Source organism: Macrotis lagotis, chromosome 1, assembly GCF_037893015.1.
Source record: "Macrotis lagotis isolate mMagLag1 chromosome 1, bilby.v1.9.chrom.fasta, whole genome shotgun sequence".
Classification (NCBI taxonomy): Eukaryota; Metazoa; Chordata; class Mammalia; order Peramelemorphia; family Peramelidae; genus Macrotis; species Macrotis lagotis.
In genome coordinates, this window is record NC_133658.1 from 113,433,739 (window position 1) to 113,453,076 (window position 19,338).

The 19,338-nt window shown below is 34.0% G+C and overlaps 1 long non-coding RNA gene across 3 annotated transcripts in view; it reads right to left on the reverse strand.

Moving 5' to 3' along the window:
* Positions 1–491: 491 nt before the first annotated feature.
* LOC141514032 (uncharacterized) overlaps positions 492–19,338 on the reverse strand; it is a 118,897-nt gene continuing 100,050 nt past the window's right edge. For all 3 annotated transcript variants that reach the window (XR_012475926.1, XR_012475927.1, XR_012475929.1), the window contains one exon: positions 492–965. This is a non-coding gene — a long non-coding RNA (uncharacterized LOC141514032). The remainder of the gene's footprint in view (positions 966–19,338) is intronic.

Below are 19,338 nucleotides of genomic sequence, written 5' to 3' on the forward strand. Positions count from 1 at the left end.
GCTTTTAAAGGAAGTTCTATCACATTTCAGCTTAAACCTAAACTTAACATCTGAAGTAGAACTGAAGGTATCAAGGTATATGAAATCATAACACATCTCCACATATCACCTTGACATGTTAAGAAGACCAAGGACCACCTTTGCTACTTATGCTTCATTAAAATTTGGATTCCAGAATCTTTGGGGCACATAAATGAAGACAAATCTGATTGAATTTCATACATGAGATATAAATGCTGAGTTAATTTTCCAACATGTAACATTTTAGTTGCTTAACTGCCTGTCATTTGGAAGAGATCACATGATGATTTTTATCAGTATGAATGATTAAATAATACTTTACCATTTTAAGACCAAAGCCACTGGGAAATGGAATAATTGTCTAAAAATGCAAAATCATCATTATTCATTATGGTAGACTTTCAAGCATACGGACATTTCCAATGGATTCTCTCAGAGTGAGAATTCATCTCATTTATAATGCAGCCTATTTCACTTAATCATATTTATCTTGGTCTGGATGCTAATACTATATGCTCCTTAGGGAACCCACAAAACTGGAATGTCTTACATTAAGCACAGCAAAGCCCATATGAAGAGAAATATTGAAAAATCATGAGCTACTTACAAAAGCAGTTTCTGAAATAGTTTCTAATTACATTTGTACACTTGGATTAAATGACTATGCTAATACTTTTGATAGATTCACTGAGAATTTATATGGAGATTGAAGCAGGAAGGGTTTTACATGTGGCAAGATTCCACTAGAGGTTTTGAATGTTATTCTTAATAATTCATCTATAAGTATGTCTTCATTATGATGTGCATGTCTAGACTATCCAGTCAGTATGCTGACATCATCCCTGACATCATGACACAGACTTCAGAATACTTTTATTGCATCAGGCCTAAATTTGCTATGTTGAAGCTTCCACCCTTTGTTCTTTGTTCTTCCTTTCTGGGACCTATAAGAAAAAAAATCTAATTAATCCTCCTTCCACATGACTGCTTTTAAAATAATTTATTGAATCAATCACTCAAGAAAGATTTAATTAGTACTTACCATGTGCCATTGTCTATTGGCGAAGTTTATTTTTGAACCAAACAAGAATACTTTACATTTATCCCTACTGAATTTCATCTTAATAATTTCAGCCCTCCATATCAGTAGTCCTGAGCCTTTACATTCATATGAAGGCATAAAAGATTAATGACTACTGTCCCCCTCAGAGTGATTTATATTTTAGTGGAGAATATTTTAATGAAAATATAATGTTCTGATGGTAGAAATTTTGGATATCAATTAGTAGATATAGGGAGATTTTGAGGGTGTTTTATAGGGTAATTCAAATCACACTAGTTAGGAGGTTGCTAACTTTCATAACTGAAAAGAACCAAAATGACATCCCTATGATAACATCAATGTAAAATGTGTCTGAATGTGACTGATCAGACTAATAAGAGTCTGGAAGGCTCTACCAAAGATCAGGCATGAAAGTTAATATGAACACTTGAAATGATATATATACATTTGTGCAACTTCTTTTCTTTTCTTTTATTTAAATATTTTATTTATTGGTTTTTCCAACTACATGCAGTGTAGTTGGAAATGAATAATTAAATTCATTTTAATCATTTTATCAATTATTTTTGGAACGTTTTGAGTTTTACAATTTTTCTCCATTCTCTTTCCCATGACAGAAGGCAATCTGATATAAGCTCTATATTTACAACCATGCTAAACATAGATATATATATTAAACATGATATGAGAGAAGAATCTAATTCAATGGAAGAATGAAACAGAGAGAAAAAGTGACATAATACTTAAGACAACTTTTAAAAATTGAAGGTAATATGCTTTGGTCTTCATTTAAACTTCACAATTGCTTCTCTGGATATGGGCTATTTTTCCATCACAAGTCTTTTAAAATTGTCTTAGATTATTGTACTCCTGAAATGAAGGAGTTCATCATGTTTGATCATCTTCCCATATTGCTGTTAATGTGTATGATGTTCTTCTGGTTCTGCTCATTTCACTCAGTATCAATCCTTGCAAGTATATTTTTTTAACTTTATTTGAGGCAATGAAATTAAGAGACTTGCCCAAGGTCACTCAACTAAGCAATTATTAAGTGTCTGAGGCTGGATCTGAACTCAGGTCCTCCTAATTCCAGGGCCAGTGCTCTATCTACTGTGCTACCTAGCTGCCCTGTTACAAGTCTTTCCAGGCTTTTCTGAAATTTCATCCTTCATGATTTCATCTAGAACAATAGTATTCCATCACATGCATACCACAATTTGTTTAGCCATTCCCCAATTGATGGGATCCCCTCAAATTCCAATTCTTTGCCATTACAAAAAGTAATTTTGTGTATGTGATATTTTACCTTTACATAATCTCTTCAGCATACAGACCCAGCAGAATCAATGAGTGTGCCAATTTTTATTCCCCTTTGGGCATAACTAAAATTGCTCTCTAGGAAGGTTGAATCAGTTCACAACCCCACCAATATTGCATTAGTGTACCACTTTTCCAACTGATCAATTTTCTTTCTAGTCATAATGGTTAATCTGAGAGGTGTGAGATGGTACCTCAGAGATGCTTTAATTTGCATTTCTCTAAAAGATAATGATTTAGAGTACTTTATTATAAAACTATAAATAGTTTTGATCTTTGAGAATTACCTTTACATATCCTTTGACCATTTATCAACTGGGGAATGACTACTTTTTGTTTTGTTTTGTTTTGTTTTTTATAAATTTGACTCAGTTCTCTATATATTTTAGAAATGAGTCCCTTGTCAGAAACATTAATTCTAACAATCGCTTCCTAGTTTCTACATTCTTTTTAATCTTAGTTACAGTGGTTTTGTTTGTGCAAAAACTTTGTAATTTAATGCAATCAAAATGATCCGGTTTTGGTCATAAACTGCTCCCCTTTCCATAGATCTGATAGGTAATCTTTTCCTTGTTATCCTAATTGACTTATAATTTTACTTTTATGTCTAAATACTGAACTTACTTTGATCTTGTCTTGATATAGGGTGTGAAATGTTAGTTTATGCCTAGTTTCTGCCATACTATCTTCCAGTTTTCCCAGGAGTTTTTTATTGAAAAGTGAGTTTTTATCTCAGAAGCTAAAATCTTTGGTTTATCAAATTGTAGATAACTTTAGCTATTTACTACTGTCACTTTTGCACCTACTCTATTCTACTGATCCACCACTCTATTTCTTAGTCATTACCAGATGTGATGACTGATGATTTAAAACATAATTTTAGATCTGGTATGACTAGGCTGTCTTCCTTTGCATTTTTTTCATTAATTCCCTTGATAGTCTTGAACTTTTGTTATTCCATATCAGTTTAGTTACTATTTTTTCTAACTTACTAAAGTAATTATTGGAAGTTTGCTGGTATGACACAAAATAAGTAATTTAATTTAGGCAGATTTGTCATTTTTAATATATATTAGCTGAGACTATCCATGAGCAACTGACATTTGCACAATTGTTTAGAACTAATTTTATTTGTTTGAAAAATGTTTTATAGTTGCTTTCATAAGGTTTCTGACTCTGCCTTGGCAGGTAGACTCCCAAGTATTTTATCCTGTCTGAAGTTATTTTAAATGGGATTTCTCTTTCTATCTCTTGCTGCTATATCTTGACAGTAAAATATAGAAATGCTGAAGATTTATATGAGTTTAATTTTTATCCTGCAACTTTGTTAAAGTTACTAATTGTTTCTAGGAGGGATTTTTAGAGGATTTTCTAGGGTTCTCTAGGGCATATCATCATATCATCTGCAAAGAATGAGAGTTTTGTTTCTTCATTACCAATTCTGATTCCAACATTTCTAATACAATATTTAACAACAGTGGTGATAACGGGCATCTTATTTTCATCTGTAATCTTATTGTGAATGCATCAAGCTTATCCTCATAACATAAAAGGCTTTTTGTTGTCTTCAGACATGTAATGCTTATCATTTTAAAACAACATTTATTCCTATGCTGTCTAGTGTTTTTAGTTGGAATGGGTGCTATATTTTGTCAAAAAATTTTCAGCTTCTATTGAAATAATCATATGATTTCTATTACATTTATTATTAATATGATCAGTTATGCTGACAGTTTTCCAAATATTGTCCCAACCCTGCATTCCTGGTATAAATACTGTTTGATCATAATTTATTACCCTAGTGATAATTTCATATAATTGCTTTGCTCATAATTTATTTAAAATTTTTGCACCCACATTCATTAGTGAAATTGAGACATAATTTTCTTTCTCTTCTTAATTTAGGTATCAGTATCATATTGGTGTCATAGAAGGAATTTGCCATACCTACTTCTTCCATTTTTTTCAAATAGTTTAACTAGAATCAGAACCAATTGTACCTTGAATCTTTGGTAGAATTTACATGTGAATCCATCTATCACTGCAGATTGTTTTCTTAGGGAGTTCTTTGATGGCTGGTTGAATTTTTTCCTGAGATAGGGTTATTTAAGTATTTAATTTCCTCTTCTTTTAACCTAGGTAACATTTTTGTAAATATTTGTTCATTACACTTAGATTATCAAATTTATTGGCACACATTTGGGCAAAATAGTTCTGAATTATTTCTTTAATTTCCTTCTCATTGGTGGTAAATTCACCTTTTTCATTTTTGATACCAGTAATTTGTTTTTCTTCTTTCTTTTGTTAAATCAAATTCACCAAAAGTTTATATATTTTATTTTTTATAAAACCAACTCTTTGTTTTATTTACTAGTTCAATAGGTTTCTTGTATTTGATTTTATTAATTTCACCTTTAATATTCAGAATTTCTAATTTGATATTTAATTGGGGATTTTTAATTTGCTCTTTCTCTAAATTTTTTAGTTGCATGCTTAGTTCATTATCTCTTTCTCTATTTTATTCAGGTAAGCATTTAGAGATATAATATATCCCCTAATAACTGCTTTGGCTATATCTCATAAGTGTGGGTATGTTTTCTTGTTATTATCATTGCCTTGGATAAAATCATCAATTCTTTCTATGATTTATTGTCTGATCTACTCATTCTTTAAAATTATATTTTTTTAGTTTCCAATTAGTTTTAGGTCTATCTCTCCATAGCCCTTTATTGCACATGTAGTCATTGAGATTGTATTCACTATTTCTACTTTTGTGCATTTGATTATGACATACTTATGCCCTAATTCATGGTCAATTTTTGTGTAGGTTCCATGTAACACAGAAAAAAGGTATATTCCTTTGTATCCCCATTCAGATTTTTTTTTTGCCAGAGGTCTATAATATCTGCTTTCTAACATTCTATTTACCTCCTTAAGTTCCTTTTTTACTTTAGGATTAGATTTATCTAATTCTGAAAGAGGGAGTTTGAGGTCCTCCACCAGTACAGTTTTGCTGTCTGTCTTCCTGAAACTCATTTAACTTCTCCTCTAAGAATTTGGATGCTATACTGTTTGGTGTATACACATATAGTATTGAAACTGCTTCATTTTCTCTGGTACCTTTTTGGAGGATATAGTTAGTTTCCTTGATACTTTTAATGAGACTTATTTTTGTAACTGTTTTGTCTGAGATAAAGATTGCTACCCCTGTTTTTTTCACTTAGGTTGAAGCACTCCAATCTTTTAACTTCAAATCACACTAGTTAGGAGGTTGCTAACCTTCATAACTGAAAAGAACCAAAATGACATCCGTATGATAACATCAATGTAAAATGTGTCTGAATGTGACTGATCCTTCTGCTTCAAATGTATTTCTTGAAAGCAGCATATTCTAGGATACTGGTTTTTAATCCAGTCTGCTACCTGCTTCTGTTTTAAGGAAGAGTTCATTCCATTCAAATTCACAGTTATAATTATTAACTCTTTATTGCCCTCCATCCTATCTCATCTCCATTTGTAATTTCTCCCTTCATTTACCTTATTCCTCCTTCTCAGTGTTTTGTTTCTTAATATTGCCTCCTTTTGTATTTTCCCCTCATGCACGACCCTTCCTTTCCTTCCCCTCTCTTTTTTCCTCCCAATTCCTTCTTTCCCTTCTATCGGTCACTCCTTTCATCACTCCCCCCATTATTTTATTCAACAGATTATTGCTGTCTCATGAAGTCATTAGCTTCTGCAGATTCCAATCTTTTTTCAGAGAAGAATGTTCTGCATTTAGATTTTATAATTCCTTTTCCATTGTGTCAGTTTTCTTTTCCAAGGAGTTGTTATTCTTTTCCATTTGTCCAATGGTGTTATTGAGGGACTTATTTTCTTTTTGCATTGATTTGTTTTTTTCTGTCTTTTTTTGTTCTAAGATGTTCATTTTCTCTTGCATTTCTTCATGTGAAAAAGAAATTTCTATTTGATTTTTAAACTCCTTTATGATCTCATCTAAGAATTCTTTCTGGGATGGAGATCAATTTGTATTCTCCTCTGAAGCTTCATTTGTAGTGAGTGCCCCTTCTGTCTTTTTCTAAGCCAGTGCCTTACCTCCAAGGTAACATTCAATAGACCCTGCTTTGCACTGACCTTTTTGTTTTGGGATGTTAGCTTTTCCTGAAGTTGTGTGTAGGGAGAGGGGCTGATTTGCAGACTGAAAACCCTAAAGGCCTTGTTTCCTGGGGTAAGAAACTCCAGGGGTTAATAGGTAGACCAACCATTAAGGAGTGCCAGAAGTTTTCTGTAAATGGGCCTAAGTTGGCCTAAAGGTATCAACAGCCTACTCCCTGGATCTGGGGCTGGATTTGGGCCGTCCAGATGCAACCCAGTCACTGGGCTAGGCCCTCAGAACTAGAAATGCCAGAGGGTCTCTGAATAGTTAGCACTGGGGAAGTTCCCAGACCTCACCCAGGCCTTGGGGAAAGGTGCAAACACCTGGGGATGTTTCTGTGATTGTACTTGAGAAAGCTAGGTCCTCCCACAGGAAAGCTGGGGGTTCCTTTGGGAACAAGGGGGTTTGCTGCCTGGTCCCTCCAGACCAGTGGAGTTGGTGGAATGTGTGCCCTGGGCAGTCCCACTCTCCTAATCCATACATTGGAACTCTCTCAGGTGACCCACCTCACACCACAAAGACTTCTACTCACACCACTGAGGTTCTCAGGTTAGACCCCAAACCTCACCCTCCTATCTATGTGTTGGATCTCTGCTCTCTACCCTAGGCATGCCCAAGCTCCCTCATGACAGATCTTGCTGGAAGATGTCCATTCTGTTCCTTTACTAGATCCAATATCTGTTAAGAGGCTTGATTCACGTTGGTACTGAGGGAAAGCCAGGAGAGCTCAAAACAGTGCTTAGCTTCTCTGGGACATCTTGGCCAGGAATGCATCTCATTTTCTTTTTGAGCTACTGCAGTTCTGTTTTGCTCATGGTACACAGGGCCTTCTTTGATGTAAACACACCAAGTTTGACAGTTCTATACCAGTATCTCCAACTCTCCAAATTATCCAGAGAGACCTTGGGAGTGCCTTTCTATCACTTCTTCTGACCTCCATGTGAATGCCTGCTTTATGTGATTTCTCAATAAAAGTCTTTTAGGCAAATTTGCATTTGGCACCCTAATAAAAAAGCCAGCCCATTGAATTTGAACTCTCTGAAGTAAAGTGTAAATGCTTGGCAGTTCACCTTAAGAAAAGACTTCAGTGTCTAATACCTTCTCTTGCCAGGTATTTTTCAGACTCTTCCCAAGACAAATCAAATGGAAGATATTCAATTTCCTAGAATGGACCTGGTAGACCAGCCAGGTTTTACAGGTAAACAACAATTAGGTCAGCTCAACAACTCTATAGACCTTTATTTTGGTAATTATTTTAATATCTTGTCTCTCCCACATTGTCCTTTGGATCCTCCCTGACACTGGGATTTCCATATGGAAATCCTTGGAAAGTATACTGCCAAAGTAAATGAACTCATCTATAGAATTCAAAATTCCTCCATGCTTCCCAATGGTTCCATATGTGGATGTTGCAGTTCTGGTTACTGGAGAACCTCTGTTTTCTTAGTGCTAATTGTTAGGCCAAATTAGCGCAAATAGCAAAGAATCTACCCATATTCTGCTGCATCTCAGCCTCAGAGATTGCATTTCCTGCACAATCATCTTGTATGGACTCATGTATGGGCTCATGGATCATGGAAGTAGATCTGGAAGAGCCCTTAGAGGTCACTGAGTCTTGCCTTCCATTTATAGATGAGGAAAAGAGATTAGAAGAGGTTAAGAGATAAATGACTTGCCCAGTGACCTGAGTTACCTAGAGTCAGTTAATAATAACAGCTAATAAATAATAACAAAACAATGATAACAATAGCTGACATTTACATTTTGCCTATTATAGGTCGGGTTCTGTGCTAAGTGCTATAAAGATATAATAACAACAATAGTAATAGTAAGAAGTGTCAGTAGTAGTAATAGTAGTAGTTATTAGTAGTAGAAGTAGTAGTAGGTAGTAGTACATAGTAGTAATTGTAGTAGTAGTAGTAGAAAATAGTATTAGTAGTAGCTGATAGTAGTGGCAGTAGTAGAAGTAGTAATAATAGTAATTGTAATAGTAGTAGTTAGTAGTAGCAGTAGTGGTAGTAGTAGTAGTAGTAGTTAGCAATTGTAGTGTTAGTAGTAGTAGCAGTTAGTAGTGGTACCATGGTGGTAGTAGTAAACATTTATATTATGCCTTGTATATTTCAGGCACTGTGCTAATATTATACAAATATAATCTCCTTTGATTAATAAGTGACTGAGAAGGATTCAAACACAGATCTTTCTGACTTGAAAGTCCAGGACTCTATCCACTCTCCCATGCTATATCTCTGGACATTCTTTAACCCACTGGAACTTAGTCATGGTTTAGAAAAGATGTGGTTGAAGGGCCCAGGAGAGCCAAGCATCTGCCAAATTGTATTCTACTTAATCCCATTGAACCTCAATCCACTTCTTCCTTCACTGTAAGTATTCAGAAGAAGCTCTGCAATAGTATCTTCTATGTAAGCTAAATCCCAACAATTTTGCAAGTTATAGTTTGGGAAGTTACTTAGGACACTGAGAGTAGGGTGCCTCAGATCACCCAACCAATATACAGCAATGAAAAGACTTCAAACTAGGGCATGCTGACTCAGAAGCTATGTTGACTATGTTACCTGTCTGCTTTATGCTAATTTTGTGCTCATTAAGCTTACTAGATGAAATAAAACTTCTCTGTACTCAGCAGCAGGTCATCTAATTTTTTCCCCCTCAAAAGTCTATATTAAATATATGTACTGGAGGACTAATTTTGCAACCAATCCATTTGGATGTCATGATCTAGGGAATATGCAGAAATTTTACAATAGGCCAAAAAAGATATTAATAAACAGTTAAGTATAATTGTTTTGTCCTGAAGATAATGGCTGGAAGTTGCAAAGAGGCAAACTTAGGTTTGAAATGGATGATAGGTGTTGATAGAACTATGAACACATAAATAATGTATATGTATACATATATATATATATGTGTGTATATATATATTTATGGAAATGTAGTCATGTATGTGTGTATACACATAGGAAACAATGTAAAGAAGCAGAAGTTGAAGAATAAATTGTCTGTCATAAATTCTAAATAATAATTTTAGCTATTAGAATTCAGCTTCTTTCCTTTTTTCTTTTAGAAGTCTCTAAAGGAGGAAGAGATACTATCCAAAAGAAAAGACCTGAAATGAAATTTGAGTCAAAAAAATATATAACACTATAAATGTAAATTTCAAAATCAATTGTGTGTATATATGGGTGTATGTAGGTGTATATATCTGCATATCTATCTATAGTTGCATCTATATATATATATGTGTGTATATGTATATAAAATTAATGCTATAGAAAAGTGAAATAGGTTATCTCAGGATAGAGTCTCTAGCATTGAATGTTTTCAATAATTTTCCAAGAAAATTATTTGTCAGATGTATTAAAGTTTCAGAAGTTTCTTAAGGTCTCATTTGATCTAGATGCATAGAGATCTTTACTATCTCTGAAATTCTATTATTCTAAAAAAATTGCTACATTGAGTCAAATATAATAGACTATATTGTTATCAGATACTTAAAAATAAGCCTATATTCTAAGTATCTTTAAAAAAATAAACAATACTAAGTGATGTTACTACATAGTTGACATCAAAGAAGCAGAGTATATATGTATTATTTGAAAGAAAAGACAATGAAAAATCAAGTTTTGCCTATATATTTTCTCATCTTTTGAAGCATTTCTATGGAATTGATGTGTTTTCTAAGGTTACCTTATTTATTTACTTATTTTTTTTTTTGCTAAACTGACAAGAGTTTTCCTTGTGTTGAAGACAAAGCCTAAAATAAAATAACTGAAATAGGTAATACTATCAGTAATAGGATTTGAACCTGGAAGGAACTTTTTTCTTGACAAACACACACACACACACACACACACACATATATTTTAAAGAAAGATTTTATTTATTTTCAAATTTACAATTTCCCCCCCCCATTCTTGTTCCCTCCCCCACCCCCCACAGAAGGCAGTGCATTAGTCTTTACATTGTTTCCATGGTATACATTGATCTAAGTTGAAAGTAATGAGAGAGAAATCATATCCTTAAGGAAGAAAAATAAAGTATAAGAGACTGCAAAATTACATAATAAGACAACAAATTTTTTTTTGTTTTTTTTTTTTTTCAAAATTGAAGATAATAGTCGTTGGTCTATGTTCAAACTCCACAATTCTTTCTCTGGATAAAGATGGTATTCTCTATCACAGATGTTCCCAAATTGTCTCTGATTGTTGCACACATGGAATGAGCAAGTCCATCAAGGCTGATCATCACCCTCATGTTGCCGTTAGGATATACAATGTTTTTCTGGTTCTGCTCATCTCACTTAGCATCAGTTCATGCAAATCCTTCCAGGATTCCCTGAATTCCCATCCCTCCTGGTTTCTAATAGAACAATAGTGTTCCATGACATACATATACCAGTTTGTTAAGCCATTTCCCCAGTTGAAGGACATTCAATTAATTTTCAATTCTTTGCCATGACAAATAGGGCTGCTATGATTTTTGTACAAGTGATGTTTCAACCCTTTTCTCATAATCTTTTCAGGGTATAGAACCAGTAGTGGTATTGCTAGATCACAGGGTATACATATTTTTGTTGCCCTTTGGGCATAATTCCAAATTGCTCTCCAGAAAGACTGGATGAGTTCATAGCTCCCCCAACAATGTATGTGTCCCAGATTTCCCACATCCCTTCCAACAATGATCATTGTCCTTTCTGGTCATATTGGCCAGTCTGAGAGGTGTGAGGTGGTACCTCAGAGATGTTTTAATTTGAATTTCTCTAATAAATAATGATCTAGAGCAATTTTTCACATAACTATGGATTGCTTTGATTTCTTAAACTGTAAATTGCCATTGCATATCCTTTGATCATTTGTCATTTGGGAAATGGCTTGGTTTATTTTTTTTGAAAATTTGACTCAGTTTTCTGTATATTTTAGTCCTTTGTCAGAAATACTAGTTGCAAAAATTGTTTCCCAATTTACTACATTTCTTTTGATCTTGGTAACAGTAGTTTTGTCTATAAAAAAGCTTTTTAATGTAATCAAAATCATCTAGTATGTTTTTATTGATGTTCTCCATCTCTTCCTTAGTCATAAACTGCTTCCCTTTCCACAGATGTGACAAGTAAACTACTCCTTGATGTTCTAGTTTGCTTATAATATGGTTTTTTTATGTCTAAATCCTGTATCCATTTTGATCTTATCTTGGTATAGGATGTGAGGTATTGGTTTAAACTAGGTTTCTTCCATACTAACTTCTGATGTTCCCAGTAGTTTTTACTGAAGAGTTTTTTTATCCCAATAGCTAGAATCTTTGGGTTTATCAAACAGTAGATTACTATAATCATTTTCTGCTATTGCACCTAGCTTATTCCACTGATTCACCACTCTATTTCTTAACCAATACCAGACAGTTTTGATGACTGATGTTTATAATACAATTTTAGATCTGGTAAGGCAAAACCACCTTCTTTTGTACTTTTTTTTCATTGAATTCCTGGAAATTTTTGATTTTTTATTTCTCCATATTAATTTGCTTACAGCTTTTTCTAACTCATTAAAAGCAATTTTTTTTTGAATTTTGATTGATAGAGCACTAAACAAGTAGTTTAGTTTTGGTAGATTTCTCATTTTTATTATATTAACTTAGCCTAACCATGATTAGTAGATATTTGCCTAGATATTTAAATCTGATTTTATTTGTGTGAGAAGTGTTTCATAATTGTTTTCAAAAAAGTTTTTGAGTCTGCCTTGGCAGATAGATTACTAGGTATTTTATATTGTCTGAGGCTGCTTTGAATGGGATTTCTCTTTCTAGCTCTTTCTGCTGTATCTTGCTAGTCACATATAGAAATGTTGAGGATTTATTTTATATCCTGCAGCTTTGCTAAAGTTGCTAATTATTTCTAGTAATTTTTTAGATGATTTGGGGGATTCTCTAGGTATACCATCATGCAATCTGCAAAGAATGAAAGTTTTGTCTCTTCCTTCCCAATTCTAATTCCTTCGATTTCTTTTTTTCCTCTTATTGCTGAAGCTAACATTTCTAATACAATATTGAATAGTAGTGGTGATAATGGGCACCCTTGTTTCACCCCCTGATCTTATTGCAAATGCCTCTAGCCTATCCCTGTTGCATATAATGCTTGTTAATGGCTTCAGATAGATAATGCTTATTATTCTAAGGAACAATACATTGATTCCTACATTCTCTAGTGTTTTTAGAAGGAATGGGTGCTGGGTTTTCTCAAAAGCTTTTTCAGCATCTATTGATATAATCTTATGATTTCTTATAGGTTTGTTATTGATATAATTAATTATACTAACAGTTTTCCTAATATTGAACCAACCCTGCATTCCTGGGATAAATCCTACTTGATAATAATGTATTATATTAGTAATAATACTTATTGTAATACTTGTTGTAATCATTTTGCTAAGATTTTATTTAACATTTTGCATTTATATTCATTAGGGAGATAGGTCTATATTTTTCTTTCTCTGTTTTAACTCTTCCTGGTTTAGGTATCAGCACTATATTGGTGTCATAGAAAGAGTTCAGCAGATTTCTGTCTTCACCTATTTTTCCAAAAAGTTTACATAGAGTTGCAACTAATTGTTCCCTAAATGCCTGATAGAATTCACTTGTGCATCCATCTGGCCCTGGAGATTTTTTTCCTTTGGAACTTCAATAATGGCTTGTGGAATTTCTTTTTCTGAGATAGGGTTATTTAGGTATTTAATTTCCTCTTCATTTAGCCTGGGCAACTTATATTTTTGTAAATATTCATCTATTTTACTTAGATTGTCAAATTTATTGGCATATAGTTGGGCAAAATAATTCCAAATTATTACTTTAATTTCCTCCTCATTTGGTAGTGAGTTCACCTTTTCCATTTATGATACTAACAATTTGGTTTTCTTCTTTCTTTTTTTAATCAAATTGACCAGAGATTTATCAATTTTATTTTTTCATAAAACCAGTCCTTAGTTTTATTTATTAGTTCAATAGTTTTCTTGCTTTTGATTTTATTAATTTCTCCTTTAATTTAAAAAATTTTTAATTTGGTATTTAATTGGGGCATTTTAATTTGTTCTTTCTCTAATTTTTAGTTGTATATTTAATTAATTGATTTCCTCTTTATCTAATTTATTCATGTAATCATTTAAAGACATAATATATCCCCTGACAGCTACCTTGAGTGTATCACATGGGTTTTGGTATGTTGTTTCATTATTGTCATTATCTAGGATGAAATAATTAATTCTTTCCATAATTTGTTGCTTGATCCACTCATTCTTTAAAATAAGATTATTTAGTTTCCAATTAGTTATGGGTCTGTATATCCCTGGCCCAGTATTGCATATGATTTTTATTGCATTATGATCTGAGAAAGATATATTCAGTATTTTTACCTTTCTGCAATTGATCATTAGGTTTGTATGCCCTATTACATGGTGAATATTTGTGCAAATTCTCAGTACTGAGGAAAAAAAGAATATTCCTTTCTATCCCCATTCAATTTCCTCCATAAGTCTATTATACCTAGGTTTTCTAACAATCTGTTTACCTCCTTAACTTCCTTCTTGTTTATTTTATTATCAGATTTATCTAATTCTGAGAGTGGGAGTTTGAGGTCTACCACTAGTAGACTTTCATTTTCTATGTCCTCCTGTAACTCTTTCAACCTCTCCTCTAATAACATGGATGCTATACCACTGGGTGCATACATATTTGATATTCAAATTACTTTATTGTCTATACTACTTTTTAGGAGCATATAGTTTCCTTCCTTATGTCTTTTAATGCTATTTTCAGCTGCTTTGTCTGAGATAAGGATTGCTACCCCTGCTTTTTTCACTTCAGCTGAAGCAAAATATATTTTGCTCCAACCTGCTACCTTTACTCTATATGTATCTCTATGCTTCAAATGAGTTTCTTGTAAGCGGCATATTATAGGATTCTGGTTTTTAATCTACTCTGCTATTCACTTACATTTCAAGGGAGAGTTCATCCCATTCACATTCAAAGTTATAATTACTAACTCTTCATTGCCCTCTATGCTATCTTCCCTCTGTTTATATTTCCCCCCCTTTTTGTTCCTTTATCCAGATTCCCCAGAGCTTGGCTTCTGAATACTGTCCCCTTCAGTGTGTTTACCCTCCTATATCAATACCTCTCCCCTTTCTTTCCCCTTTCCTTTTCCCCTTCTTCCTTTCCTTCCTTCTGTTAGTTCCCCTTTTTCTCCCCCTCGCCAGCCCCTCTGCCCTTTGCACCTTTTAATACTTGAAAGGTAAGATAAATTTCTTAATTTAACTGAGTGTTTGTGTAAGTTAACTTTAAACCAAGTCTGATGAGATGAAAATTCAGATGCTTCTTACCTCTTCCCTTCTTCCCCTCTATTACAATAGGTCTTTCATACCTATTAATGTAATGAGGTTTACTCCTATCCAATCTCCTCCATCCTCCCATCTCCTTACTGCACCCTTTGTAAGGAGGTATTGTTTTTAAATCATTCTATCTAAGTCACAGAAAAGTTATGAGTGTCCATCACTTATGGCTAAGTGTATTCTCTCTATTAGAGTTACAATTCTCAAGAGTTATCAGAGTCTTTCTCCCAGCTAGGGATTTAACCAGTTTCATCTTATTGGATAACAGTCTCACAGATAAGTCATATGTGACCATTACTTCTGGCTAAGTATTTTCTCTCTAATAGAGTTACAACTCTCAAGATTTGTAAGAATCTCCCAAGTGGGGATATAACCAGTTTCATCTTATTGGATAGTAGTTTTTTTTTCTTTACACTTTTTTTAACCTTTTCATGTGTCTCTTGAGCCTCCTACTTGATGTCCAAATTTTCTATTTAACTCTGGTCTTTTTATCAGAAAATGTTGGAATTCTCCCATTTCATTAAATGTCCATCTTTTCCCCTGGAAGAGAAGGTTCAGTTTTGTGGAATAGTGGATTCTTGGCTGCATTCCAAGCTTTCTCTGGAGTGTTTTGAGGCCCTCAGCAGCAGGGTCTGAGTTGACCTTGAACAATGGGTTGAGGGGTGGCTAGGTGGCATAATGGATAAAGCTCCGGCCTTGAAGTCAGTAGTATCTGGGTTCAAATCCGGTCTCAGACACTTAATAATTACCTAGCTGTGTGGACTTGGGCAAGCCACTTAACCCCATTGCCTTGCAAAATCCTAAAAAATAAAAACAAAACCCAATGGGTTGAGCCCTGGGGGTGGGAGTTAACCTCTCTTTCAATTGAAAGAACTCTGTTGTCTACACCTGAGACTGAGGGGGTGAGGGTGGGGGGGTTGTTTACCATTTGTTCTGGGAAGTGTGCTCCTCTATGGAGCTCAGGTCCCTTGCCCAGCTGGTCTTTTTCTAAGGGTACTCAGAGACTCTTTGTGCTGGAATTCACCCTCCTTATCTCCTTTCCCCAGGGCCAAAGATACTGAGGCTAAAGTTGGTTGGTTCTCCCACCTGCCACTCACCAAAGTCTCTGTGGCTGAGGCTGGTCCTCTGGCTTCCCCCAGCAGCTATCCCTGTGCTGACCCTCTGGTCTCTGCTCCCAGTTCACCCATGGTCCCCTGGGACAGACCTTGTTGGTAGGCATTATCCTAACTTCTCTTTCTAGGTTTTACCCATCAAATTTCTGTTAAGAGGTTTCTTTCATGTTATTTTTGAGGGGAAAGAGGAGCACTTAACACAGTGCCTGTCTTCTCTCCCTCTTGGTCAGAAGTCCACCTGGAAGGAACTTTAAAGATCATCAAAAAACAAGTATTCCTTATTGCCTACCATGTGCTAAACTGAGAATAAAAAGATGAAAATAAAAGATCCCCTGACCTCAAGAAGTTTATACTTTATTGAAAAATATGGATTTTGCTTTGTGGATAATAACAAGACAAGTGGATAGCACTTCAGAAAATTAGTCACAACTATTCTTTTTATGGATTTTTGTTTAATTTATCAGAGTGTATAGACTCTGGGTGGGTGATTTAAGTGTACACATTGTTTGCAACAGAGAATTGTGTTGAATTATTGTTGAATTGTGTCTGCTGTGTCAAAGATCTGTATATATGTGCATACATATACATGTGTATATAGACTTTAAAATTACATTATGTGTTTGTGTGTGTGTGTGTGTGTGTGTGTGTGTTAGTACAAACCAAACCTGAGCACTGAGAAAATGTCATAAATCTTTGCAGTATATAATAGTGAGTAATTTTTTCCTGGGGAGGAGAATCTCAAGATGAATCTTGAATAATACTTCTTACACACCACTTTTAAACAAACCTATCTAAAAGTATTTTCATCAGTGACTATGAATTATTTACAGTTTAAATTGTGCCTCAAACTTTTGATAGTATCATAGAATAGTGCTGAATTAACCTTAGAATCATTACCTTATTTCATTATTTGTAATTGTGTGTAAAGTTTGCATGAATTTATGAAATTATATGTGAAATTACATGCCTCTGGTAACAAGAAATAAGATAGACACAATTTGAAACAAAGACCTTTGACTATCATCCCATTTCAAGTATATTGCTTTGGGTGTGGGTGTATTTAATTACCATCCAATACCTGAGAAACTTAAAGAGAAAGAAAGGAAGGAAACAAAGGAGAGAGGGAGGAAGGGAGAGAGCATCTCCTCTTCCTACAGGAAACCTTTCCTAACAATGGATAGAGTGGATAGAGCTCTGAATCTGAAATCTGAGTTCAAATATGACCTCAGACACTTACTAGCTTTATTGCTTTAGGCAAATTGCTTCAACTCTGTTTGCCTCACTTTCCCCAACTCCTAAATGGGGAAAAGAACAGCATCTAACTTGTAGGATTATTATGATGATGAAATGAGATAATAATTATGATAAACAAATGAGAATGTAGTAAGTGCTAAATACATGCTTATTCTCTTCTCTTTCCTTCCTAACTAACCCCCTGCTAATTCCATCCCTGCTTCTCTAAGACTGCTTTGTATTTGCTTTTTTATATATTTTGCATATATTTATATGTGTTCACACTATTTCTACAACTAGAGTGTATGCTCCTTGAGGACACAGACACTTTAATTTTTTTTTTAGGTTTTTGCAAGGCAAATGGGGTTAAGTGGCTTGCCCAAGGCCACAAAGCTAGGTAATTATTGTCTGAGACCGGATTTGAACCCAGGTACTCCTGACTCCAGGGCCGGTGCTTTATCCACTATGCCACCTAGCTGCCCCCAGACACTTTAATTTTTGTCTTTGTAGTCATAGGGTCTGTTGTATGGAAGGCACTAATTTTAATGATTGATTGATTGTTGATTTCTTAAGCCCCTCCAAGTTAAGTCCAGTCCTTTCCAGTTCTAAATTCTATAACTGAAAATATTCTTTTTTCGAACAAGGAGCACTGCTGTCAACTTCAGCAAATGTTTACAAATTCCCTAAGACAGTTGGTTATGTAAAACTTTTAAAAAATCAGAATTAAAATGACAGAACCTGTTTGTGTTCAACATAAAGTTTATTCTCTAGGATTTACCAAAGATTCTATAGGTGGAGGCCCTCTATGCAAGATAACCACCTTGAACAGAGAGAGGAGTATTTAAATATTAAATGAACCAAGAAATCATTAAGACTTCAAGTAGTTAGTGAATCAGATGTGTCATACTTACTTTGAGAAAATGGATATCTATGTAGAATTTAATATTTAACTAATACCAGAAACCTATGTGGTTCTCACAAAGCTAACAAGCCAGGTTTCCCAAATTTAATATTTAACTAATACCAGAAACCTGTGTGGTTCTCACAAAGCTAACAAGTCAGGTTTCTCAAATTCAAATGATCTCTCTTCTGTGACTATTAGAGGAATTATCAATAGGAGATATAGAAATTTCAAACTAACAATCCTTAGTTACAGACTGAGAATTGAGACTATGGCTAGTAAAAATTAACTTTCACAGTCAAAAGAGGCACCTTTTTAAATCCTAGGCACTGTGTATACAAAGAGACAAAAGTCCTTTCCTGCCCTCAAACAAGTCACAATCTAGTTGGGGACGCAACAAGCAAGTAAATATGTAAAAACAAACTATATACAGGCTAAATTAGAAATAATCAATAGAGTGAAGGTATTAATATTGAGAAACTTGTTAAGGTATCAAAAATTAAAATTCTCAGCCATATAAATACAAATAATATAAATAATATATTCCTTATTTACAGACTGTATTTGTGTGAGGGCAAAAATATAGTTCATACTTATGTGTTAAAGCAATTATCTTTTTGAAGTCTTCATTTATATTTTTCTTTCTAAGTATTTTATTTTCTAAACAATGAAAAGACAAAATGATAATAGAACAGGACATCTAAAAAGGGCAAAGATAAAGAAAGGCATCACTAGTCCATAAATACAAATATAAAACAGATTCAAGATGTCCTTGATCAATATATATCATCAAATGGACCTAGTCTTTCTAGATTCTTCAAGACCCTAAAAGTAAAGAAAAAATATTCCCCCCCCTCAAATTACTCTTCTTTCTAGTTTAGTAGGGTAGCAGTGACCTCTTAGGGGCTAGTAAGATAAACCAAATAAGCAATCTTTAGCTTGTTTTATGAGTTTTTCTGATCGACCTTGTTGTTTTCCTAATTTTAAAGAAATGGAGAAGAGAAAAATGGCCAGTTTTGTTTTTTGTTTGTTGATATGTTCTTTTTTTCTCTACTCTGAAAACTTAAAGTTAAGGCAAGTTATTTGCTGTTCAGCTAGATAACATCCACTGAAATGGATGGAATTTAAAAGAAAGACAGTAACACAAA